Genomic DNA, 25,401 nt, shown 5'->3' with positions numbered 1-25,401 from the left:
GACCACTGGATATGCTTCTTCATTTATCCTAAGGTTGGAAAGGTGCTGGTGCTCGACTCCTTGCACACCGAGCCTTCGGCCTATTCAAAATTCCTCGGCATCTTAGAGCTGTAAGCCTTTTCTATGCATGCATACTTATATCGATGAGAATTGTAGAATAACATGGTGATTCTATTTGAGATCACATGGCATTTAGGTTTTATAAGCTACGAGGTGGAAAGTACGACACGTCCAAAAAAGGCGTGCCACTAGACATCCATTATAACTGGCCGGTAAGTATGTGAATTTATGAATACATATCATACATGTACGTACATAGGACAATGTTGCAACTAAATAACCAATCTCCCGTTATGTAGTGCCACAAGCAACCACCCGGATCGGTCATATGTGGGTTCTACGTGTGCGAGTTCATGAGAATGAACGGACGATACATCACGAACCCTGGCAAGGTATTATTAGTAATAGTCACGTATGTATTTATGTCATTAAAGATGCAAATGTGTTATTATTGAGTATAAATAGATAATGTTTATAAACTTCCTTTACAGCAATTTCAACAAGGAAGCCCGGAGAACTTGACTGAAGGTGCATTGTATGGCATAGTTGAGGACCTGTGCACATTCATATTGAAAGAGGTCATTCCCGTAGAAGGGAAATATCACGATGCTTCCGGAACATTAGCTTTGCTAGAGTTTAGAATACTAACAGAAATTAGTAGACTATCTCTTAGCCGAGATAGTTATTAGATCTTAAGTGAAAACTTTGATGTATATAATGTGTGATGCATACATGGTTGTAAACAAGACTTTGATGTATATAAATGTATGATAGAATTTAATTCCATGTTGCTTTTAATATCAATACTACATGTTTATCAATATCAATATATATATATATATATATATATATGTTTGTGTGTGTAAATTTCAGTACGAAAATTTAAAAAAGGCGGGAAAACTTCCACTGGCGGCTAAATAAAACAACCGCCAGTGGAAATAGCATTTCCACTAGCGGTTTTCTTAATAAAACCGCCAGTGGAAATGCTAACCTCCAGTGGAAATGCTATTTCCACTGGCGGTTATAGAATAACCACCAGTGGAAATGGTGATTTCCACTGGCCCCTAGCACTGGCGGCACTGAAAAACGCCAGTGCAAACGTCTCTAGAACCGCCACTATAGAGCCTCTGCGTACTAGTGTCGGCTCGTTTACGAGCTCAAGCTGGCTCGTTTAGCTCGCGAGCCAGAGCAGAAAAAACCCTATATATATAGTAATCAATTATTTCTAGTTAATTTTAAACTAATTTAACAATTGAAAAGAAGTAATTATACTCATAGTTTCGTTGACCACATCAATGTAACACCAAATTAACACAATTTTAAAATTTGTTTGGGCAATCAAAACTAAAGATCAGAACTTGTACAACCTAGATACTATGTTGAGGTTCTCCAAGTACTAGATACACCTAAAAAATCGTTCATACAACCCAATATATCTAGGCTTTGTATCTTATTCACTAGAACCCCCAATATACGATTTATTTATGTGAGTTGTTTGGGTGGATCCGTATTGCTAGAGACAGTTCTTCACCAAGATACATCTCTTTTGTTTTTTATGTTTACCACCTTAGGGCCTGTTTTGAAGCACTCAGTTTTTCAGAAAATGGTTTTTAAAAATTAGAGTGGATCTAAACATATTAATTTATATTCCAGTGTATAGAAACCAGATTTCTAGTTTATTAAAAACCAAAAAGCTACTCTCTCCTAGCTAAAACAAGCTTTTTATTTATTTAATTACATCATGCCCTTATTGGTTTCATGAAATTCACATATATTGCCACCACTTTTTTAAATAGAGGAAGTGTATGCTAATACTTGCTTATCAAAAAAACTAGATACTTGTTCCTTAGAAACTAAGTTCCAAACACCTCTACCTAACTTTTTTCTATATATCAGTTTCTAGAAACTGGATTTAAAAAAACTGGCGTGGTTTCAAACATGTCATTAGGTATCACTTAAGATATAAATAATTTGTGTGGACTATACATGTCGGCGTTTCGACCCCGGGGGGTCCCTGGACCGACGAGTAAATTTGTCGCTGCGCGTCCCAGCCCAGATGGGTTGGCGCGAGATGGAACACAAGGGAAAACGCGACTCGTATTATCCCGCGCCAAGGGGGGTGTGCTCGTAGTAAGGGTTACAAGCGTTCGCGGGAGAGAGAGAGTGAGCCTGTTCGTTAGCTTCTTCTCCCGCGCGACCCTCCCGCATGAAGGCCCTCGGCCTTCCTTTTATAGATGCAAGGAGAGGGTCAAGGTGTACAATGGGGGGTGTAGCTAGGCGCTAACGTGTCCGGCAGAGAAGTGCCTGGGCCCTGTGTACATGCCAACGTGGCTGTCGGAGAGGTGCTAGAGCCCTGTGTACGCGGTATCGTGGACGTCGGAGAAGTGCTTGAGCCATGTAGAAGCACAGCTGTCGTTGCTGCTGGGATCTTGCTGATGTTTCCCTGCTTCCGTAGGGGGCTGAGAACCTCCATCGTCATAGACGCACGCGGAGAACCATCATTACTTGTTACCGAAGCAAGCCAGATGGGACGCCGGTCTTGTTCCCCCGTAGCCTGAGCTAGCTAGGGGTAGGGTAATGATGTATCCCCCATGGTGCGGTTGGTCCGAGCCCGAGGTCGGGCAAGGCGGAGACTTCTCCTGAGGCCGAGCCCTGGGGTCGGGCGAGGCGGAGATCACCTTCCGAGGCCGAGGTTGAGGCCGAGCCCTGGGGTTGGGCGAGGCGGAGATCACCTTCCGAGGCCGGGGTTGAGGCCGAGCCCTGGGGTCGGGCAAGGCAGAGACCTCCTTCCGAGGCTGAGGCCTAAGGTCGGGCGAGGCGGAGCTTCCTGTTGCGCCTGAGGCTGAACTTGGCTGTTGTCAGCCTCACCCTGGTGGGTGGCACAGTAGTCGGAGCGTAGCGAGCGGCGCTGTTTTCCTGTCAGGTCGGTCAGCGAAAAGGTGAAGTGACTGCAGTCACTTCGACCATGCCGACTGAGGCACGCGTGTCAGGATAAGGTGTCAGGCGATCCTCGCATTGAATGCGCCTGCGATACGATCGGTTGGAGAGGCGATTTGGCCAAGGTTGCTTCTCGACGAAGCCTGCTCGAGTTGGGCCTCGGGCGTGCCGAGGGTGCGCCCACTGCCTGAGGAGGCCCTCGGGCGAGACGTAACTTCGTTCGGGGCTACAGTTCCCGCCCAAGGCTGGGCTCGGGCGAGGCGAGATCGCGCCCCTTGGGTAGACGAAGCCTTGACCTGAACCGCGCCCATCAGTCTCTGCAGCTTGTACTAATGGTGGTTACCAGCCGTGTTTAGGAGTGTTGGGGGTACCCCGAATTACGGTACCCGACAGTAGCCCCCGAGCCTTAAAGGGAGTGTTGGCACTCGCTTGGAGGCTTTGCCGCACTTTTTTGTGAGAGGACCGACCTTTCTTGGTTACACTTTGTTCCGGTGGATGCGCGCGAGCGCACCCGCCGGTGTAGCCCCTGAGGCCTCGGAGGAGTGGTTTGACTCCTCTGAGGTCTTAATGCCTTTCGTGATGCCTTGGCCAGCCTGGTTGTTCCCTCATGCGACTAGATTGTAGCCCGGGTGCATGGTCAGGTTCCGAGTTTTTAGGCTGGTTTGTTGACGATGTCAACAGTTTGGCTGTAGCCAGGTTGCGAGAGCAGCCCCCGAGCCTCTGCACGGAGCGAGAGGACGATCAAGGACTATCTCGACTTTTATTATACGCCCCTTTGTCGCCTTTCCGCAAGGAGGAAGGGGGAAAGCGCCATGTTGCCCTCGGAGGGCGCCGAACATGGTGTCTCCAGTGAGTTGCTAACGGGTGATCCGAGTGGACGCCCGTGCCCCGTTCGATAAGGGTCGGCTAGTGGCCCAGAGGCGTGCTCCAAAAGTACCTACAGGTGATTTGCCGGACCCGGACCCATTCGATAGGGTCCGAGGGCTCGATGCCTCCCTCTGATGGGATTCCGTTACAAAATCGCTCCTGCTGGTCTCGGAAATGTCCTAGGGTACCTCGGGAGCGTAGCCCGAGCCTCGGCCATGTAACGGACGTACCCAGAGTCATCCCTCGCTCTGCGTGCTCTGGGGCGGCTGTCGAACCCTTTCGAGGGGCCAGCCTTCGAACCCCTGATCAGTAGTGGGCGCGGAGCCCGAGTGCTCTGAGGCGGCTGTCGAACCCTTCCGAGGGGCCAGCCTTCGAACCCCTGATCAGTAATGAGCTTGAAGCCCGAGTGCTCTAGGGCGGCTGTCGAACCCTTCCGAGGGGCCAGCCTTCGAACCCCTGATCAGTAGGAGGGCTCGGGGCCCGCTTCCTTCGCGGAGAAGGATCCCTTTCGAAATATCCCCTTTCCCGGTCCCTGTAGCAAGAGATAGAAAGGGGAAGAGGAAAAGGATATGAATTTAAACGGTGTGGCGCACCTTTTTTGACGCGGTCATCATGGCGGAGGTGAAACGACGCCCGCTTCGCCTGCCAAAGGTGTCGCTTGCCCTGCCGAGGAGTAAACACGACAGGACGGGCGGTTCACGGGACGGCCGCGTGCATGAGTCATTCGAGGAAAGGAACACGGGTGCGTCGTCTTCACGCCGTGGGAGAGGGCTTCCCTACCGCTTCAGGAGGGGACGCGAGCCTGCAGGCGATTTGACCTCTACTTCCGCTCGTCTGCTGCCACCATTACTGTATGTCCACTTTTGGCCATATCAAACGTCGCGCCTCCTCCCGCGGCTGACTGACCCGTGATCGATGTGCTCGATTGGCACTGTTGGGCCATGCGCAGGATTGCCTCGAGTCGCGGCACCGGTTCCGCAGTCGAAGAGGCGCGGCATTGGCGCAAGTGGCGGTGCAGTTTCTTGCACGTAGTAACTGGCACACCGGTTACATGACGTGTGGGCCTGGGCCTCCATGCTGGATGCGACGAAGCCGAAGGGGTGCGCTCCCGCGGTGCGGTTGCACGCCACCTACATGGCGGTCCGCCCTTTCGACCGCTGGTTTCGGTGAGGATGGAGGAGTGCTTGTAACCGTGAGGCGGTTACATGCTTCGCGTGCGGCAGTTTGGCTTCTTCCGTTTCGGGTCAGCTTGCATGATGTGTGGGACCTAGCCCCCGTGTCGTAGGGGGAGGACCCTAGAGCACGTCGGTGAAGACTTTGCCCGTGACGCCTGAGGACGAAAGTGGGGAGAGCCGCGTTTAAAAAGGGATCGATCCCCAGGGCGGTAGCCATGCCTTCGCACTCCCCTCATGCATTGCGCCCTTCCACCTTCCAGGCCCCCGGATGGGGAGCGCCCGCGTTGCCTTCGTCTTGCTGCTGTTGGAGGAGCGCGACCTCGTGGGGGTTGGCACCCTTCAGCCATCGCTCGGCTTCAAGGATTTTCATCACGCAGCCCGGCTGCATTCCCTCACCAATGGTCATCCAGGATGATGACCACCAGTTCGGTGGTGGGGAGAAGCAAGCCGGGCTGCGGCCTCTGCCCCGCCCTCAGCTTCAAGGATGTTCATCATCCGGGCTGGGGAGGGGGGCGCACCGAGTTGGGGCTTACCTCCGCGTGAGCAGCGGCCCGCTCCTTCCCTCAGTGATTGGGGGAGAGGGGCGTTCGCCGTCCGTGGAGCTGGCAGCTGCCTCGTGTCTGGCTCCCCGGCCTGAGCGGCTCTGGCGCTGCTTCCGGTGCCACCTCCCACCACTGGGGCGAAGCGTGGCTGCCCGTCCGCCGCACGGGTGTCGGTTGCGCCGTGTGCGGGCCGGCCACGTCCAGGTCTTCCCTGCGTCGTCGGCTGCACAACACGTCGTACGCCGCGAGGGCGGTACTCATGTTCTGGGACGGTCCCGTTCTCGTTCTCATGGCGAGAACGGGAGTGAGGACCTGCCGGTGCGCTTTGGGGTGGCCACCGCTCGCTGGTGCGGTGTTGGTGGGCAGGTGGCTGCCGTCGTCGGTGCTGAGGTGGTGGCAGCCAGAGAAGGTCTCTCCGCCGACGAGACCGTCGGCGCCACCTGCGGTCGGACCTCCGGCATTTCGGCTTTAATGGCTGGTTCTCGTCCCCCGTGAGGGGACGTGAACGAGGGCCTTTCAGCAGCAGCGTTTGCCCTGAGGCCGTCGCTGCAGCTGTCTTGCCGCCCGAGACGGAGGTCGTTGCCGCACTGTTGGTGCAGCGGTCGCCGGCGAGCCACCCAGAGTTTGTTGTCCCGCAGGCCCTCTGGTGTGGAGGTAGTTCATACCCGTGGGAGTGGAACCGGAGTTCCGTTTGTAATAGCACCCTGAGTATGGGTGTTTGTTCATTGTGGCTGTCGAGGCCTGAACATCTGGGTATTTGAGTGTAATATCGTGTTTCTTCCGCATTTTGAGCACTAGGACTCGCCTGTCGGCTAGCTGAACCGCTTAATCGAGCGTGAGTTGCCTTGCGCGGAAGGTGACGAGTGAGGTATCCGTATCCCGGAGGCGTAGGAGTCCCTCCGCTCGGTTGACCTTGCCACTCAAGGCCTCTCTTGCTCAGTTTTAGAACCTTCGGCCGCTCTGCGATGAGCTAGAGCCGGAGGCAGCGGCGTCGGCGTGGACAGAGGCGGAGTCGGCTCGAAAAGAAGCTTCGTCGGCCCGGGAGCACGTGGCTTCCCTGGCCAAGGAGGTGCAGCGGCGGCGGCTGGAGCATGGCTAGGTTGTCCGCTAGCGGGACCAACCCCGGAGTCACGCTGCCGAGGCCGTGAGCCGGGCTGAGGTCCTCGGGGGACAGCTGGCTGAGGCTACGGAGCGGCCAGCCGAGGCGTCCGCTTCGGGCCGGAACCCTTGCGGAGAACCTGGCCGTGGGGGCCCAAGTGCGGTGCTGGCGTCCTCCTTTGCGGTGGACATCCTTCCGCCCGTGTCGCCGTCCGAGGCTGGGCCAGGTTCCACCGAGGGTGGAAACGACGCCGAGGGCGCTGCTGCTCCCTCTGTCGATGTCTGAACCTGCAGGAACAGTTTGTCTGTAGTATGCGTATGTTTTTTGCGGCCGCCGAGGCCTAAACATCTTATTGTCATGTTATAAAGTTGTGTCTCCTTTCCTCTTGTTTCGAGTATCAGGACTTGTTCGTCGGTAGCAAAATCGCTTATCTGAGCGAGAGTTACTTTTCGCGGAAGGTGATGAGTGAGGTATCCGTATCCCAGAGGCATGGGAGTTCCTCGGCTCGGTTGGCCTTGCCGCTTACGTGCACTCTTACTCGTTCGCAGGATTCTGTTATCGATATAGTCGAGAAGGCACAAAAATCGTTCTGGCAGAAAAGTTTTCGAGCGTTAGGACTTGTTCGGTAGCAGAATCGCTTATCCGAGCATGAGTTACTTATCGCTGAAGGTAATGAGTGAGGTATTCGTATCCCGGAGGCGTAGGAGTCCCTCGGCTCGGTCGACCTTGCCGCTTACGTGTACTCTCGTCGTTTTCAGGATCCCGCTATCGAAGTAGTCGAAAAGCGCGAAAGACGTTCTGGCAAAATATTTTTTCGAGGAAAATTTTGACGCAGAGGGGGTTCCCCCTTCTAGCCCCCGAGGGAGGGTCGGGCTTTGCCGAGGCAAGGCTGATCCTTCCTTGACGGTTAGACTCTATTTGTGTATGTAAAGAAAGCGAGGTATATGAACGACTTGAAACATCTTAAGGGTAAAAGCGACGTAGCTGTTGGATGTTCCAAGCGTTGCTGTAGACCTTGCCTTGATCGTTGGCCAGCTTGTATGTTTCGGGCTTCAAAATCTTGGCGATGATGAACGGCCCTTCCCAGGGAGGGGTAAGCTTGTGGTGCCCTCGGGCGTCCTGCCGCAGCCGAAGTACCAAGTCTCCCACCTGGAAGCCTCGGAGTCGAACCCCTCGGGCGTGGTAGCGTCGCAGAGACTGCTGATACCGCGCCGCGTGTAGTAAGGCCACGTCCCGAGCCTCTTCCAGCTGGTCCAGTGAGTCTTCTCGGCTGGCCTGGTTGCTTCGGTCGTCGTACGCCTTTGCCCTCGGGGAACCGTATTCTAAGTCTGTGGGTAAGATAGCCTCGGCCCCATAGACTAGAAAGAACAGCGAAAAACCTGTGGCTCGGGTCGGCGTCGTCCTCAGACTCCAGACCACCGAGGGTAGCTCTTTCATCCACCGCTTGCCGAATTTGTTGAGGTCATTATAGATCCTCGGTTTAAGTCCCTGCAGAATCATACCGTTGGCACACTCCACCTGCCCATTCGTCATGGGATGAGCTACGACGGCCCAGTCTACATGGATGTGGTGGTCCTCGCAGAAGTCCAGGAACTTCTTCCTAGTGAATTGTGTGCCGTTGTCGGTGATGATGGAGTTCGGGACCCCAAAGCGATGGATGATGTTGGTGAAGAACGCCACTGCCTGCTCGGGCCTGATGCTGGTTAGGGGTCGGACCTCGATCCACTTGGAGAATTTTTCGATGGCAACCAGCAGGTGCGAGAAGCCCCTGGGTGCCTTCTGCAAGGGACCGATGAGGTCCAGACCCCACACAGCAAACGGCCAGGTGATGGGTATTGTCTGCAGGGCCTGAGCGGGCAGGTGCGTCTGTCTTGTGTAGAATTGACACCCTTGGCAAGAGCGTACAATCCTAGTGGCGTCGGCCACCGCGGTTGGCCAGTAGAAACCTTGTCGGAAGGCGTTCCCCACGAGGGCCCGAGGTGTTGCGTGGTGACCGCAAGCCCCCGAGTGTATTTCTTGCAATAGCTCCTGTCCTTCGGCGACGGATATGCATCGTTGGAGGATGCATGAGGGGCTGCGGTGGTAGAGCTCCTTTTCATCACCCAGTAAGACGAACGACTTGGCACGCCGCGCCAGTCGCTGAGCTTCGGCCTTGTCGAGGGGTAGCTCTCCTCGGTGGAGATATTGAAGGTACGGGGTCTGCCAGTTTCGGTTCGGCGTGACCCCATTCCGCTCTCCCTCGATGCGCAAGGCCTCACCCTCGGCGGCAGAGGATACCTCGAGCTGGGCCGAGGCCTCCTCGGGCTCGGGTGTGTCGTCGATCTTGACGGAGGGTTGATGTATGTCTCTGGAGAAGACGTCAGGGGGAACCGTTGTCCGCCCCGAGGCTATTTTCGCCATCTCATCCGTAGTCTCATTGTACCGTCGAGCGATGTGGTTGAGCTCCAGCCCATAGAACTTGTCTTCCAGACATCGAACTTCGTCGCAGTAGGCCTACATCTTCCGGTCGCGACAGTGGGAGTTCTTCATGACTTGGTCGATGACAAGCTGCGAGTCGCCACGAGCGTCGAGGCGCCGAACCCCTAGCTCGACGGCGATGCGCAACCCATTAACTAGAGCCTCGTACTCGGCCAGGTTGTTTGACACTAGGAAATGGAGGCGCAGCACGTAGCGGAGCTGTTTCTCGAGGGGTGAGATGAAGAGCAGGCCAGCACCTGCTCCTGTTTTCATCATCGACCCATCGAAGTACATGGTCCAAAGTTTCGGTTGGATCTGAGCTGTTGGCAATTGGGTGTTGACCCATTCAGCCACGAAGTCCGCCAAGACTTGGGACTTTATAGCCTTCCGAGGAGCGAATGAGATTGTCTCGCCCATGAGCTCCACTGCCCACTTTGCTATCCTACCCGAGGCCTCTCGGCACTGGATGATCTCCCCCAAGGTGAAGGATGACACCACAGTCACCGGATGAGACTTGAAGTAGTGTCGCAACTTTCGCCGCGTCAGAATTACTTCGTACAGTAGCTTCTGAATTTGCGGGTAGCGGATCTTGGTCTCGGATAGCACTTCACTGGTGAAGTAGACCGGCCTCTGGACGAGCAGCGCATGCCCTTCTTCTCGTCTCTCGACTACGATCGCGGCGCTGACCACCTGAGTGGTTGCAGCTACGTAGATCAAGAGGGCTTCTCCCGCAGCGGGGGCACCAAGATGGGTGCGTTTGTAAGGAGCGCCTTTAAGTTTCCGAGGGCTTCCTCGGCCTCGGGGGTCCAAGTGAAGCGCTCGGCCTTCCTTAAGAGGCAGTACAAGGGTAGGACTTTTTCGCCGAGGCGCGAGATGAAGCAGCTCAGAGCCGCAAGGCATCCCATGACCCTTTGTACTCCTTTCAAATCTTTGATAGGCCCCATGTTGGTGATGGCCGCGATTTTCTCCGGGTTGGCCTCGATGCCCCGCTCGGAGACGATGAACCCCATGAGCATGCCTCGGGGGACTCCGAAGAAACACTTCTCGGGATTGAGCTTCACGCCCTTCGCTCTCAGACACTTGAATGTCGTTTCAAGGTCAGAGAGGAGGTCGGAGGCTTTCCTTGTCTTGACAACGATGTCATCAACGTAAGCCTCGACCGTTCGGCCGATGTGCTCTCCGAACACGTGGTTCATGCACCTTTGGTATGTTGCACCTGCATTCCTCAAGCAAAATGGCATAGTAGTATAACAGTACATGCCAAAAGGTGTGATGAAAGAAGTCGCGAGCTGGTCGGACTCTTTCATCTTGATTTGGTGATACCCTGAGTAGGCGTCGAGGAATGATAGGGTTTCGCACCCAGCAGTGGAGTCCACAATTTGATCGATGCGAGGCAGAGGGTAGGGAACCTTCGGACATGCTTTGTTTAGACCAATGTAGTCTACGCACATCCTCCACTTCCCACCTTTATTTTTCACAAGCACAGGGTTGGATAACCATTCGGGATGGAATACCTCTTTGATGAACCCTGCAGCCATCAGCTTGTGGATCTCCTCGCCTATGGCTCTGCGCTTTTCTTCGTCGAAATGGCGCAGAGGCTGCTTCACGGGTCGGGCACCGGCTCGGATATCCAGTGAGTGCTCGGCGACATCCCTCGGTATGCCGGGCATGTCCGAGGGACTCCACGCAAAAACTTCGGCGTTTGCGCGGACAAAGTCGACGAGCATTGCTTCCTATTTGGGGTCGAGCTCGGAGCCGATCCGGACTTGCTTGCAGGCGTCGTTGCTGGGGTCGAGAGGGACGGACTTAACCGCCTCAGCTAGTTCAAAGTTGTCGGCGTGGCGCTTCGCATCAGGCACCTCCTTGAAGAGGCACTCCAGCTCGGCAATGAGGGCCTCGGACTCGGCGAGGGCCTCAGCGTACTCCACGCACTCCACGTCGCATTCGTACGCGTTTTGGTACATGGATCCGACGGTGATGACCCCGTTGGGGCCTGGCATCTTGAGCTTGAGGTAGGTGTAGTTGGGGACGGCCATGAACTTGGCGTAGCACGGTCTCCCCAGCACCGCGTGGTAGGTCCCTCAGAACCCGACCACCTCGAACGTGAGGGTTTCTCTGCGGAAGTTGGAGGGAGTTCCGAAGCAGACGAGCAGATCGAGTTGTCTAAGGGGCAGTACGCGCTTCGCGGGGATGATCCCATGAAAGGGCGCCGCACTGGCCCGGATCGTGGACAGGTCGATCTCCAAGAGCCCGAGGGTCTCGGCGTAGATGATGATGAGGCTGCTGCCTCCGTCCATGAGGACCTTGGTGAGCCTGGCGTTGCCGATGACGGGGTCGACAACGAGCGGGTACTTTCCTGGGCTCGGCACGCAGTCGGGGTGGTCGCCTTGGTCGAAGGTGATGGGCTTGTCGGACCAGTCTAGGTAGACTGGTGCCGCCACCTTTATCGAGCAGACCTCCCGGCACTCCTGATTGCGGTGCCGAGCCGAGGCGTTCGCCACTTGCCCACCGTAGATCATGAAACAGCCGTGGACCTCGGGGAATTCCTCTTCCCTGTCGCCCTCTTTCTTGTCGTTGTCTTGGCCTTTGCCATCTCCCGCCGGGGGCCCGGCCTTATGGAAGTAGCGCCAAAGCATGACGCATTCCTCAAGGGTGTGCTCGATGGGACCCTGGTGATAGGGGCACGACTCCTTGAGCATCTTGTCGAATAGGTTGGCCCCTCCGGGAGGCTTCCGAGGGTTCCTGTGTTCGACAGCAGCGACGAGATCCGCGTTAGCGGCGTCACACTTTGCTTGCGCCTTCTTTCTGGCCTTCTTCTTCATGCCCCGCTGGGCGAACGCCTCGGGGACGTCTTCCTGCTGCCGTCCCTGAGGCTGCTTGTCCTTCCGGAAGATGGCCTCGACCGCCTCCTGACCAGAGGCGAACTTGGTGGCGATGTCCATCAACTCGCTCGCCTTGGTGGGAGTCTTGCGGCCCAGTTTGCTCACCAGGTCGCGGCAAGTGGTGCCGGCTAGGAATAGATGACATCTGAGTCGGTGATGTTGGGCAGCTCGGTGCGCTGCTTCGAAAACTGCCGGATGTACTCTCGCAGGGACTCCCCTTGCTGCTGGCGGCAGCTTCGGAGATCCCAAGAGTTCCCAGGATGCACGTACGTGCCCTAGAAGTTTCCAGCGAAAGCCTTGACCAGGTCGTCCCAGTTGGAGATCTGCGCAGGAGGCAGATGCTCCAGCCAGCCCGGGCGGCGTCGGAGAGGAATAGGGGGAGGTTGCGAATGATGAGGTTGTCATCGTCTGTCCCTCCCAGCTGGCAGGCCAGCCGGTAGTCCGCAAGCCACAACTCCGGCCTTGTTTCCCCCGAGTACTTGGTGATGGTAGTCGGGGCCCGGAACCGGGTCGGGAACGACGCCCGTCGTATGGCCCGACTGAAGGCTTGCGAACCTGGTGGTTCGGGTGAGGGGCTCCGATCCTCGTCGCTATCGTAGCGTCCCCCACGCCTGGGGTGGTAGCCTCGGCGCACCTTCTCGTCGAGGCGGGCTCGACGGTCGCGGCGGCGGTGCCCGTTGCCGAGGCGACCTGGGGCTGCAGGCGTCACGTCCCGCGTGCGCCTGGTGTGGACCGAGGCCTCCCGTATGAGTCGAGAAGTTGCTGCGCGATGCTCCGGGGGGAACCCTTGCCTTCGGGAGGCAGAGCTCTCGGCCCGTCGGACCGCAGCATCCTCCAGGAGATTCTTGAGTTCTCCTTGGATACGTCGCCCCTCGGTGGTGGATGGCTCGGGCATTGCTCGGAGTAGTACTGCCGCTGCAGCCAGATTCTGGCCGACCCCGCTGGAGGCCGGGGGCAGCCTTGCCCTGGCATCGTCAACGGTACGGCGCTGGACGTCCCGGGCCTGATGACGCGCTTCTCCGGCGAGTGCCCGGCCTGCCCACTCCTGCTCGATGTTTTGCCGGAGCTGCACAAGTTGCTCTGCTTCCTCATCGAGCTTGGCCTGCATCTCGCGGATTTGCTCGAGCTGTGTGTCCTGACCCCCCGCAGGGACTGGGACCACAGCTAGCTCCCGCAGGATGTCAACGCGAGAAGCAGGCCCAGGGGGATCGTCATCCTCCTGCATACCGAGGTGGTTGTCTTCGTCGTGACCCCCTAGATCGACGTGGAAACATTCACGACTTGGGCCACAACCTTCGTCGTCAAGGCTGTGGCCATCATCGGAGCAATCGGAGAGGCAGTAGTCACATGCGGTCATGAGGTCTCGCATGGCACTAGGATCGCGGAGCCCGGAGAAGTCCCAACCGGAGTCGGGACCGTCCTCTTCCTCGAAACCCGGAGTCCAGTAGGTTGAGACGGCCGTCACTCGGTCCCAAGATGACCACATATGGTACCCCGGAAGGTTAGGATATGCCTTTACGAAAGCGCTCACTGAAGCGGGGTCGCTTGGTGGATCGAAGCTGGATCTAAAAGGCACAGGGTGGAAAACGGACGGTACCTCTTAATCGATGGACGGTGACGAGGTCGCGTCGGGGACGGACCGCACTGTTATCTCAGGTACGAGGCTAACGCCCAGCAAGCCCTTCGCGAGCGTGTTGGCGTCATCTGTCCGCTTGGGGTTGGCACATTGCGGGGAAACGACATCCGTCGTTGTCTCAGGTGCGAGGACAGCGCCCGACATGTCCCCCGCTGGGGTGCCGGCGTCGCCGACGAGGTGCCGCCTCCTGCATGGCCACGGTTGCCCCGTCTCCTTCTCCTGCGGCGAGGAGAGTGGCGGGACAAACCCGGGTGTTGCTCTTCCGCCACGGGGGGAAGACGTCGTCGAGGTCGCCGCCGCCGGGTGAGCTGACGGCCGTCGCTGCCGCTGTCGCGCTGCGGGGGGAGGAGTACCATGTCGTAGCTGCTGTCGAGGGACATGAACTCGAGACTCCCGAAGCGGAGCACCGTCCCGGGCTGAAGAGGTTGCTGAAGACTACCCATCTGGAACTCAACGGGAAGTTGTTCGTTAACACGCAGCAGGCCCCTACCTGGCGTGCCAACTGTCGACGTTTCAACCCCGGGGGGTCCCTGGACCGACGAGTAAATTTGTCTCTGCGCGTCCCAGCCCAGATGGTTTGGCGCGAGATGGAACACAAGGGAAAACACGGCTCGTAATATCCCACGCCAAGGGGGTGTGCTCGTAGTAGGGGTTACAAGCGTTCGCGTGAGAGAGAGAGTGAGCCTGTTCGTTAGCTTCTTCTCCCGCGCGACCCTCCCGCATGAAGGCCCTGGACCTTCCTTTTATAGATGCAAAGAGAGGGTACAGGTGTACAATGGGGGTGTAGCTAGGCGCTAACGTGTCCGGCAGAGAGGTGCCTGGGCCCTGTGTACATGCCAACGTGGCTGTCGGAGAGGTGCTAGAGCCCTGTGTACGCGGTATCGTGGCCGTCGGAGAAGTGCTTGAGCCCTGTAGAAGCACAGCTGTCGGTGCTGCTGGGATCTTGCTGACATTTCCCTTCTTCCGTAGGGGGCTGAGAATCGCCGTCGTCATGGACGCACGTGGGGAACCATCATTACTTGTTACCGGGGCGAGCCAGATGGGACGCCGGTCTTGTTCCCCCGTAGCCTGAGCTAGCTAGGGGTAGGGTAATGATGTATCCCCGTGGTGCGGTCGGTCCGAGCCCGAGGTCGGGCGAGGCAGAGACTTCTCCTGAGGCCGAGCCCTGGGGTCGGGCGAGGCGGAGATCACCTTCCGAGGCCGAGGTTGAGGCTGAGCCCTGGGGTCGGGCGAGGCGGAGATCACCTTCCGAGGCCGGGGTTGAGGCCGAGCCCTAGGGTCGGGCGAGGCGGAGACCTCCTTCCGAGGCCGAGGCCTATGGTCGGGCGAGGCGGAGCTTCCTGTCGCGCCTGAGGCTGAACTTGGCTGTTGTCAGCCTCACCCTGGTGGGTGGCACAGCAGTCGGAGCGGAGCGAGCGGCGTTGTTTTCCTATCAGGTCGGTCAGCGAAAGGGTGAAGTGACTGCGGTCACTTCGACCATGCCGACTGAGGCACGCGTGTCAGGATAAGGTGTCAGGCGATCCTCGCATTGAATGCGCCTGCGATACGGTCGGTTGGAGAGGCGATTTGGCCAGGTTGCTTCTCGACGAAGCCTGCTCGAGTTGGGCCTCGGGCGTGCCGAGGATGTGCCCACTGCCTGAGGAGGCCCTCGGGCGAGATGTAGCTTCGTCCGAGGCTACAGTTCCCGCCCGAGGCTGAGCTCGGGCGAGGCGAGATCGCGCCCTTTGGGTAGACGAAGCCTTGACCTAAACCGCGCCCATCAGTCTCTGCAGCTTGTACTGATGGTGGTTACCAGCCGTGTTTAGGAGTGTTGGGGGTACCCTTAATTACGGTACCCGACAATACATGTCCTTAGTTTCTTTAGTTTTAATTATTCACTGTTGATTAAGAGTTGATTACGAGGTGTTTGGTTTATATGAACTAATTTTTAGTCCCTTTTATTTTTTAAATTATCAAACACAAGATAATACATCATTTACCCTGTATTTAACAAATTATAGATTAAAAAAGACTAAAATAAAGTGTTTAAAAATTAGTCCCTAAAAATCTAACACTACATTGAATTCTCGATCTCCCAGGATAAAAGGGTCTGTTGCGGGGATTCTATGCGCAGGCGGCGTGTGCTGAGTAAGAACAGACACTTAAAAATAGGAAATAAGAAAAAAAATCTATCGTCAAATGTAGAGAATCCATTGCTGAAATTAAGGGTTAAATATTGAAATTTCTCGCTCGTCTCGACCGACGCCGACGCAGACGCGATCCGGATCGGGAACAATCAAGTAGTAGCTGGCCTATATACCTGCTGCTGATGCATGCAGCTGCGCATCGGAGGCCCCAAAGGGGAAGGGGTCGAGATCGAGATGCCGATTGGGCGGCCCTGGCAACCAGCGAGGAACGGCAAGCACGGGCCCACCTCGACATCTAGTTTCCGCCTCCGACGATGTCCTTGTCCTCGTCCAGTCGTCCCCCTTGTTCAAGACCTGCCGGAGCTGGACATCGATCGCTCTTGCGCTCGGCTGATTCCTCCGAGACGCCACGTCCCTGTTATACCGCTGCTGTAAGCAAATCACTCTAGTGTTCTTCCTACAACAAATTAATAACGGCGTACTAAGATTAGCAGTGGGTTATTATTATCTGTTTGCTCTAACAAGCCTGATGGTGAGCTGGTTTATTACCATACTTGACTGGAAGGGTTTTAAAAAAAAGTGTTCGCTTAGTTCGCCTAGAAATGCATGACGCGGACTGATAAAAAAGTGAGGACGAAACGAAGGGCGATAAAGGTGCAGCTATAAACCGGATGCAAATAAAAAGTGAGCCGCTATTCCCGGCCGATAGTTGATTATATATATGCTTAGATGAAATCGACTAGATATACCCCAGCAGTACAAAACATACTTCGTAACCTATGTATACGTACTAGGTGAATGTCTGCGTTCTAGTAATTAGCTGTGTGTTAGCCTTAATGTGTAAAACAGAATCACACGTCAGTTTTCTTACCAAAGATTCTACGATAAATACTCTTTTCTGTCTCAATTTAAAATTCGTTTTAGATAATTAATAGATCCATATGACCTTTAATGTATAAGTTTTATACATGTATCTAGATTGATCATTATCCAATTAAATATATATTTAAAAATTAAGTACTGAAACGAATACTATTTTGAAACGGAGCCACTAAGTTGTAAATGAGGAGCCATGCCAGCAAGTAACATGTGGTATCAGTAGCCATTTCGCTCTTCCAGTAGAAGCTCCATTCATTGATCGTGAGTTCCTTTCACTAGGAAACTCACTGATTCTGCTTCTCTTTCATAACTCTGTTGATCAAAAGAAAAGACTAATAACTCATCTTTCTAAAAAGCTAAAGATTTGGATGAGGATGACTACCCTAGTACCCTGTGCTTGATATACCGAAAAATGATGCACCATGCAATATGATACAAATAAAAGAAGAAACATAAAATGGAGATAGGATTAGAGTGCAGACAAGAGGGGGCAGCCATATGCTCCTCTTACTAAAAAAAGGTTGCAATAGCGAACTTGGCAAGAATGGCCCAGTATATTGCCTCCACCATTTCCTTCCAACCCTCAAACATAGAATCAAGCCAAAAAAAATCAAAGCGCACAAGAGTCCACATGAATATTTCATCTCTATAAAAAATAATGAAAGGTCATCTACGCGGTGAACTATTATTCCTAACTATACAAGAGGAATGGAAGGGGTCGGCCACAATTTCTATAGTGTTTAAATGAGAGTCATGTGGATGTGAGATAAACACCGGAGTAAATTTTGATGGCGGCGTAATCCCAAAAAATCGAGGGGACGATATCACCCCGTGTCATTTTACTTTAACATTGTCGGCGTTTCGAGACCGGGGGGTCCCTAAGCCGACGAGTGAATGTCGCTGCGTGCCCCAGCCCAGATGGGTCGAGCGCGTGGGCGAGCGCGAAGGGGGGAAGCGAAGGTGGCCGGAGACGGGCGTGAGAGAGGTGGAAATCCCGCGGCCTTCGTGTTCGTCCCGCGCCCAGGTCGGGTGCGCTTGCAGTAGGGGGTTACAAGCGTCCACGCGGGTGAGGGAAGCGAGCGGCCCCAAGAGAGCGCATGTCCCGTCCTCGTCCCCGCGCGGCCAACCCTCTCTAAGAGGGCCCTGGTCCTTCCTTTTATAGGCGTAAGGAGTGGATCCAGGTGTACAATGGGGGTGTAGCAGAGTGCTACGTGTCTAGCGGGGGAGAGCTAGCGCCCTAAGTACATGCCGATGTGGCAGCCGGAGAGATCTTGGCACCCAGCTGGTGTGATGTCGTGGCCGTCGGAGGAGCGACGGAGCCTGGCGGAGGGACAGCTGTCGGAGCGGTTGAGTCCTTGCTGACGTCCTCCTGCTTCCGTAAGAGAGCTGAGAGCCACCGTCGTCACAGAGCTTGCGGGGCGCCATCATTGCCTATCTGGCGGAGCTAGCCAGATGGGACACCGGTCTTGTTCCCTGCGGCCCGAGTCAGCTCGGGGTAGGGTGATGATGGCGCTTCCTGTTGACGTGGCTGGCCTGCGCCCTAGGTTGGGCGTCGTGGAGGCTCCTCCGAAGCCGAGGTCGAGTTTGTCTTCCATGGCCGAGGCCGAGTCCGAGCCCCTGGGTCGGGCGAGGCGGAGGTCGTTCGGTAGAGGCCAGAGTGGAGTCCGAGCCCTGGGGTCGGGCGAAGCGGAGTTCGTCGTCTTCTGGGACCGAGCCCGAGTCCGAGCCCTAGGGTCGGGCGGAGCGGAGTTCGCCGTCTTCTGGGGCTGAGCCTGAGTCCGAGCCCTGGGTCGGGAGAAGCGGAGTTCGCTGTCTTCCGGGACTTAGCCCGAGTCCGAGCCCTGGGGTCGGGCGGAGCGGAGTTCGCCGTCTTCCAGGACTTAGCCCGAGTCCAAGCCCTGGGGTCGGGCGGAGCGGAGTTCGCCGTCTTCCGGGACTTAGCCCGAGTCCGAGCCCTGGGGTCGGGCGGAGCGGAGTTCGCCGTCTTCCGGGACTTAGCCCGAGTCCGAGCCCTGGGGTCGGGCGGAGCGGAGCTTCCTATGGTGCCTTTGGCGGACCTGACTGCCTGTCGGTCTCACTCTGTCAAGTGGCACTGCAGTCGGAGTGGCGCAGGCGGCGCTGTCCTTCTGTCAGGCCGGTCAGTGAAGCGGCGAAGTGACGGCGGTCACTTTGGCTCTGCCGGGCGGCGTGCATCAGGATAAAGGTGTCAGGCCACCTTCGCGTTAAATGCTCCTGCGATTCGGTCGGTCGGTGCGGCGATTTAGTCAGGGTTGCTTCTTAGCGAAGGCAGGGCCTCGGGCGAGCCGGAGATGTGTCCGCCGTTGGAGGGGGGCCTCGGGCGAGACGGAAATCCTCCGGGGTCGGCTGCCCTTGTCCGAGGCTAGGCTCGGACGAGGCCTGATCGAGTCGCTCGAACGGACTAACCCCTGACTTAATCGCACCCATCAGGCCTTTGCAGCTTTATGCTGATGGGGGTTACCAGCTGAGAATTAGGCGTCTTGAGGGTACCCCTAATTATGGTCCCGACAAACATCAAACCAAACACATTCGTGGGTGGCCGACCAATTGGTGGACACTCTAGTGCCCTCGAGCTCTTCACACGCACGGCCACGCCTACCCTACTTGCATTCTAGAACCTCGGTAACATACATAAATGTCCCTTCTGTTGGTTGAGTCGTCACTACAAAAGAAAAGGGCTTACACGAATTTAAAATCAAGCACAATATAATGCAGGTATACACAGATCGAGTGCAAAACTAAACCACATTATCTCTATATTCTGAAAACCTTCAATCTTTTCATGAGCATATAGTAACTAAAGAGAAAAGAGGTTAACTACATCATATACCAATGTGCATGCAAATATGGCATCCGTCAACCATTGGCCAAGACAGCATCTTGTGATTGCTGATTCTTTCCACTGAGCTCGACAAAACAATCTGTTCTAGTCTTCTAATAATCTAATATGTGGAGTCTGGCAGTAAATTCAATCAACTAATGACTGTAGAATTTAGTATTTATATGAATGAGAAAGCAACATGAAATTAAGTTTTGCGCGAGAGAGAGGTTGCGAGTTTGAATCTCACCATTTACAAATATATAAATTTGATTCAAAATAATAGTGAAAAATGATAGGGCAATGGGTAAGGTAAGGCTATCCACACTCATACAACCCTAAATTTTTACTCTAAAAAGAATATTCTATCCTGGTCAGCGAGATTCTTTACTCTATACCACAATTCTCCGCACTCATATTTACTCTATATCTAACCCTATCCCTGGGAACACACTACACGTCCTCCACGTGGTCCAACCAGGCGGGCGCAGCATCGGCTGCCGTCCTCGTGCACAGTGGATAGAGCAGCACCGTACGAGCGCTAGGAGTGGCGTACCGCCGCGGTCCATGCAGTTTCCAGTGCCGTTTTCAGTTCCCGCTGCAGCGTATTGCCTTGCGCTAAAACTTTAGCGTGCCCTTCCCAGTGCATGGCTGCGGGCAGCCTAATAGGTAGGGTTGGAGAGTTGTTCGTAGAATTAAAAAAAAATTTGCTGTTTTTTTTAAAAAAATCGATTCTTAATTTGTCGAGTGTTTTTCTTTGCCGAGTGCTTTTCGACACTCGGCAAAGTCTTTGTCGATTGCCCGAAAAAAGTACTCAGCAAAGAACCCTTTGTCAATAAAATATTTGCCGAGTGTTTTTTGTCGAGTGTCTTAGACACAAAGAGATTAACTACATCATATACCAATGTGCATGCAAATATGGCATCTGTCAACCATTGGCCAAGACAGCATCTTGTGATTGCTGATTCTTTCCACTAAGCTCGACAAGAACAATCTGTTCTAGTCTTCTAATAATCTAATATATGTGGAGTCTGGCAGTAAAGTCAATCAACTAATGACTGCAGAATTTAGTATTTATATTAATGAGAAAGCAACATGAAATTAAGTTTTTTAGAAAACTGCAATCAGATGAAGTACCAATTAGGTTTCAATATATAGGTACAATTAATACCTGGAAATGAAGATGGTTGAGTTTTTAAAAAGGTTAACTGGATACACATGTCTTTGTTAATAATACCACGTTTCCAAGTTATACCATCACTATTCACGAACCAAAAATATACCATTACGATATTAATTGTATAGATCTTTTAAGATATACCACTAGTTACCACTTCAAAGCATTTATTCTAATGTTCAGACCAAATTGCCTCTATCTCCTCTCCCTCGTGCTCATTCTTCATGTTGACACACGGTCCATGGTCACGAACGACCTGGCTAATGTAGCGGTCAGTTAGAAAACGGTGAAGCGACACACGGACAGCTCTACAGTAAACGGCCAGCCTGACAGCCGTCGGCTATTTGCGGTTATTTTCAACGGCCGCTTTTGACCGTCGGACATAACCTTATGTCCGACGGTGGCTTAGGAGGCAGTCGGACATAATGTGGCCGTCGAACGTTTCCTCTTTTATTGTAGTGCAGGGAACAACGTGTGTCTTGGGCTGGTGTGCAAGCGCGCCCCCTTCCAATCCCATGTTCGCTTTAGATTAAAGGTAGCTGATCGGAATGCGTCTCTAATTCTCTATGTAGCCCGGAGCAGTGGCATAGCCAACATAAAAGTGAAGTCCAAGCATAGTTAATTAACTAGTTAAGTGCCCGTGCGTTGCAACGGCACACAATCAATTTGACAAAATGTTAGTGCATACTAGTTATATAAAATAAACACCACATATATTATCGAACTCAATATTTCACAATTTTTTGGCAACAACCAGTACAGAACTAAACTGATATAAATCAAATTATACTACAATGCGAACATCAGAAGATAATAAAGTATAAATACATGTGTGTTGCGACGGCATAAATCATATAGTAAGATGCTTGTACCAACGCTACGACAAATCTAAAAGACCCACTGCTCTCTAAAAAATCAAGTTGAATTTGTTGGTATTTTGATGCTCTAGAAAAATGGTTGAAGTGTTTTAGTATTTCCTTTCCCAATTCGACCTTCTATTTATTAGATCAAAAGTACTCAACTAATTTTCACGATTCAACATCATGCTCTACAAGTTACATTCTCGATCAATGGTAAGACCTTTTCTCACTAAAAGGAACCATTGATGCAACTCTAGAAAGTCACCCAATGATGTTAATCCTATAACATTTGAGGTTCAGGAAGGAAAAGGAGGGAGAAAGTGTAGAAGAATCAGTAGGCAAACCAAGTTGTATCGGTAAAGAGCCTTGTTTTTTTACCATAATTAGAAATAAATATATCTAAATGCATAGACGCTTGCAAAGTAAGACATATAAGTGCTACTATTACATTAGCACAAAAATGTAGAAGAAAAGCACAAAACTTACCATCAACTATGTCCTCATCATCATGAACCCAGCCACCATCAAGCATATCTTCACCACAAAACCATCCATTCTCCCTGTTGTGCTCTGTAAATTCAAAAGGTTACATAGATCTGCGACATAACCTTTTTAAGGGGGTGTTTGTTTGGGATTATAATTTGCCTAGATTATATAATCCAACAAATTTTGTAGTTCAGCAACACAACCTTTTGCTGAATATTGTGGCAGATTCTACATTCAACCTTTTGCTGAATATATAGTGTGCTGATAGTACCTGCACTCTCTGATCCTTTTACCTTCCCTTCAGTCTTTCAGCGACACGAAGAACTGAAGAGTTGCTATCCACCGAGGTCTAGTTCTCCGATTTCCTCGCAAATCTAGTACTATCTTTTCTTTTTGCAGGATCAAGAGTTGTGAGTCAGGCAGGTTTGGTGCTGTCCATGGCATGTGTAGGCAGGCATCTTTGTTCGGGCGAAATGGCATACTGATAAGCACTCAGGGGGCAATCGCTTGGTGTGCGAGGATCTAATACTATATTTAAAAAATCTGAACAAAACCATGAGCCAATGTCAAGCAACAGATGCACAGGCTTGTCATGAACTGCAACCTTCTGGTGGTTTTCATCGGTCTGGTTCATCGTTACATGCTACTTTTAACTCTAATATAGCAACGAATGAATAAAAAAGGTCTTGGGGCAGTAAATGTGAAGCAGAAAATGTACTTGTTCGACATTGTACCATGGTAAAAGTTGCGATGGGCTGAGGATGCATACGTGCATCACCAACATGTGATCCGGAGAAGTTTAGGGAGATACCAGAGGGTTAGGTTTGACGACACCCTATTACTCTGGTATTGCAACCCAACAAAAGAATTTATATCACAACCATGGAAGTAGAAGTGTAAAACTGCCCGACAATGAACATTTCATGGGACAAAAAAGATGGGAAACTTTCAATCATGATATCTCAACAGTTGTCCATTTGTTTAGCTACAGGTTTAGTCGTAGCAGGCAAATAAAGACGAATCATGCAAAGGCACATATTGAATTATATTTCGATACAATGAAATTTGTGGAAAAAAATCAAGTTGCAATTAAAAAAAGAAATCGAGGGATAGAAAATACAACTGACATCTTCCTTTCAGAATAATAACATGAATGAGATCATCTAGTGTCGCATTATTTCTTCCTTGCATAGACAAGGACAAAGGAGAGATAAGTCAAAAAAGAATGCTGAGGATTGGGAAGGATACATATTATCCAGTTAAAACCAAATCATCTTTATTGCCAACCTATGGAGTGTGTAATGTAACACAAATTTCAGAAATGTACCGGCTAGTTCTTCCTGATGTGCTTTGCAGAAGTCCCATTGTCATTTGCAAGACGAAGACCAATGACCTGTTCAGTTATGAACTTAATATATTTAGCAACTATTAGTGCAGCAGAAACATGACCCTCCAAAACATAATGACCTGTTCAGTTATGAACTTAATATATTTAGCAACTATCGGTGCAGCAAAAACATGACCCTCCAAAACATAATGTTACATAGTTCAAATTACCTGCATTGCATGGCGATGGAGCTGAATTGTGTGAAGGGGAACAATTCCATCCCAGAACTATGAAAACGCAGATAGTGAACCATTTGCAACCATGTGGAAAAGAAATTTTAAGGCATCATCTTCAATTAAACCTGGTCCAACATTTTTATTAAAAAAATACATATTCCATCTACCCCTTCTCCATACGCATGCAATTCATCTACATGATTTCTAGATGGGTTTTTTGTTTGCTTTAAGTTTCAGTCTGTGCATTGACACAAATTTAGTTAGTTGTTGTTAGCTGCTAGTGGTGTAAAGATGTCATTGCCTTTTTCCTTACAGACTTTACACTAATTTTTTCTTGGAAGCAACAATTACTGTTATCCAAACAACAATCTTAGAAATGACAAAATTATCTGGTAAAGTTAAGTGTGAATTGGGACTATGTGGCTTCACCAAACATTTTGTATCCCATCAATGCAGCACCATTATACAAAAAGGTAGACAACCCAATGCTGCACAGGATACAGAAAACACATGTGAAGGAAACACACCTTAGATTGCAGTTGACCGTCAGGACATAGACACCTAAACGCATCCATATCGTCATCATGCCGACGCTACCCTCTGTTAGCGCTGCACGCCCCTCAATCTCTGGGCATCGTCCACTCCATGAGGAACCCGCGCCTCGCGCTGCTGGCACTCTTCACCGGTGGTGACGGATACAGGGTGGAGAAGGACAAGTGCCTGACTGGCACTCTTCGTCGGTGGTGACGGATACAGGGTGGAGAAGGACAAGTGCCTGACCTCATACGCGCCCGCTCATCGCCACCTCGTCGGGCTGTAGTGGGCGGACGCCTGTGAGCTGGAATGATGGGGGGATGCCAGGGTGGAGAGCGAGGGCGTGGAGAAGAGCCGGTACTGCATCCCCTGCTTGATGGACGCAACGGCAGCCGGCGAAAGCCTCGAGGATGGCCTGGTTCCTGGTGAAGTCGACGAATTTAAGGTAGGGGCCAGACTCGTAGAAGTGCGCGTGCAAGGCATCGTTGAAGGCGGCGTCGAGGAGGGAGCAGTCCGATGGCGGGCGAAAGCGATACATGCGGCGGGCAAGCGCCTCTCCAAAGTAGGCGGCGACCTTGCATATGGCACCGCCCTGCGACGAGGCCATCATGGGATCTGCTTGACCGGCACCTCCGCATCAGAGAAGTTCTCCTGCTGCATGACCTCTGCGCACGCTAGCAGCGTGTGCACGAGCTGGATCCAAGCCTCCTGCGTGTGCGGCGAGTGCAAGCCATCGTGGGAGGCAGGGTGGGCGAGGTCGACGACGAGATAGATGGGGTAGCGGATGGGAGCGCGGGGGCGGCGCGGGATGCAGGGAAGGAACGGCGCGGGTGGGGGCGGGATGGAGGGAAGGGACGACGCTGGCGGGGGCAGGATTGCAGGGAAGGGACGGCGCGGGCGCGCGCGGGGGCGGGATTGCAGGGAGGAAGACGGCGCGGGCGGGGGCTGGAGCGGGGGTACAATGAGGGTGGTGGACGCCCTCGCTCTAGCCTTAAGGTTTAGTAGAGATTATAGACGGATTATATTCATTCAGTTGGGTATATCAGTGATACTAGCACAAATTTGACATACCACATGACGCCAATGTGACCTAGACATAACGTCACTGATGATAATCAGATAAACCACACCAGAGTGATGACGCACATCTGCCTACAGTGCTCCAGATAACCCATCGCCCCCTTGTGCACGATCTCGCCGTAGACAACGCGCGGCACTAGGCCGAAAATCTCACGGCTACCAGGCTTCTTGTAGCAGCCAGTAGTTTTAGTTTTACCCACGTAGA

The sequence above is a fragment of the Zea mays genome, chromosome 1, assembly GCF_902167145.1.
Source record: "Zea mays cultivar B73 chromosome 1, Zm-B73-REFERENCE-NAM-5.0, whole genome shotgun sequence".
Lineage (NCBI taxonomy): Eukaryota > Viridiplantae > Streptophyta > Magnoliopsida > Poales > Poaceae > Zea > Zea mays.
The sequence above is the reverse complement of the archived record's forward strand: the minus strand, read 5'-3'. Positions refer to the sequence as shown.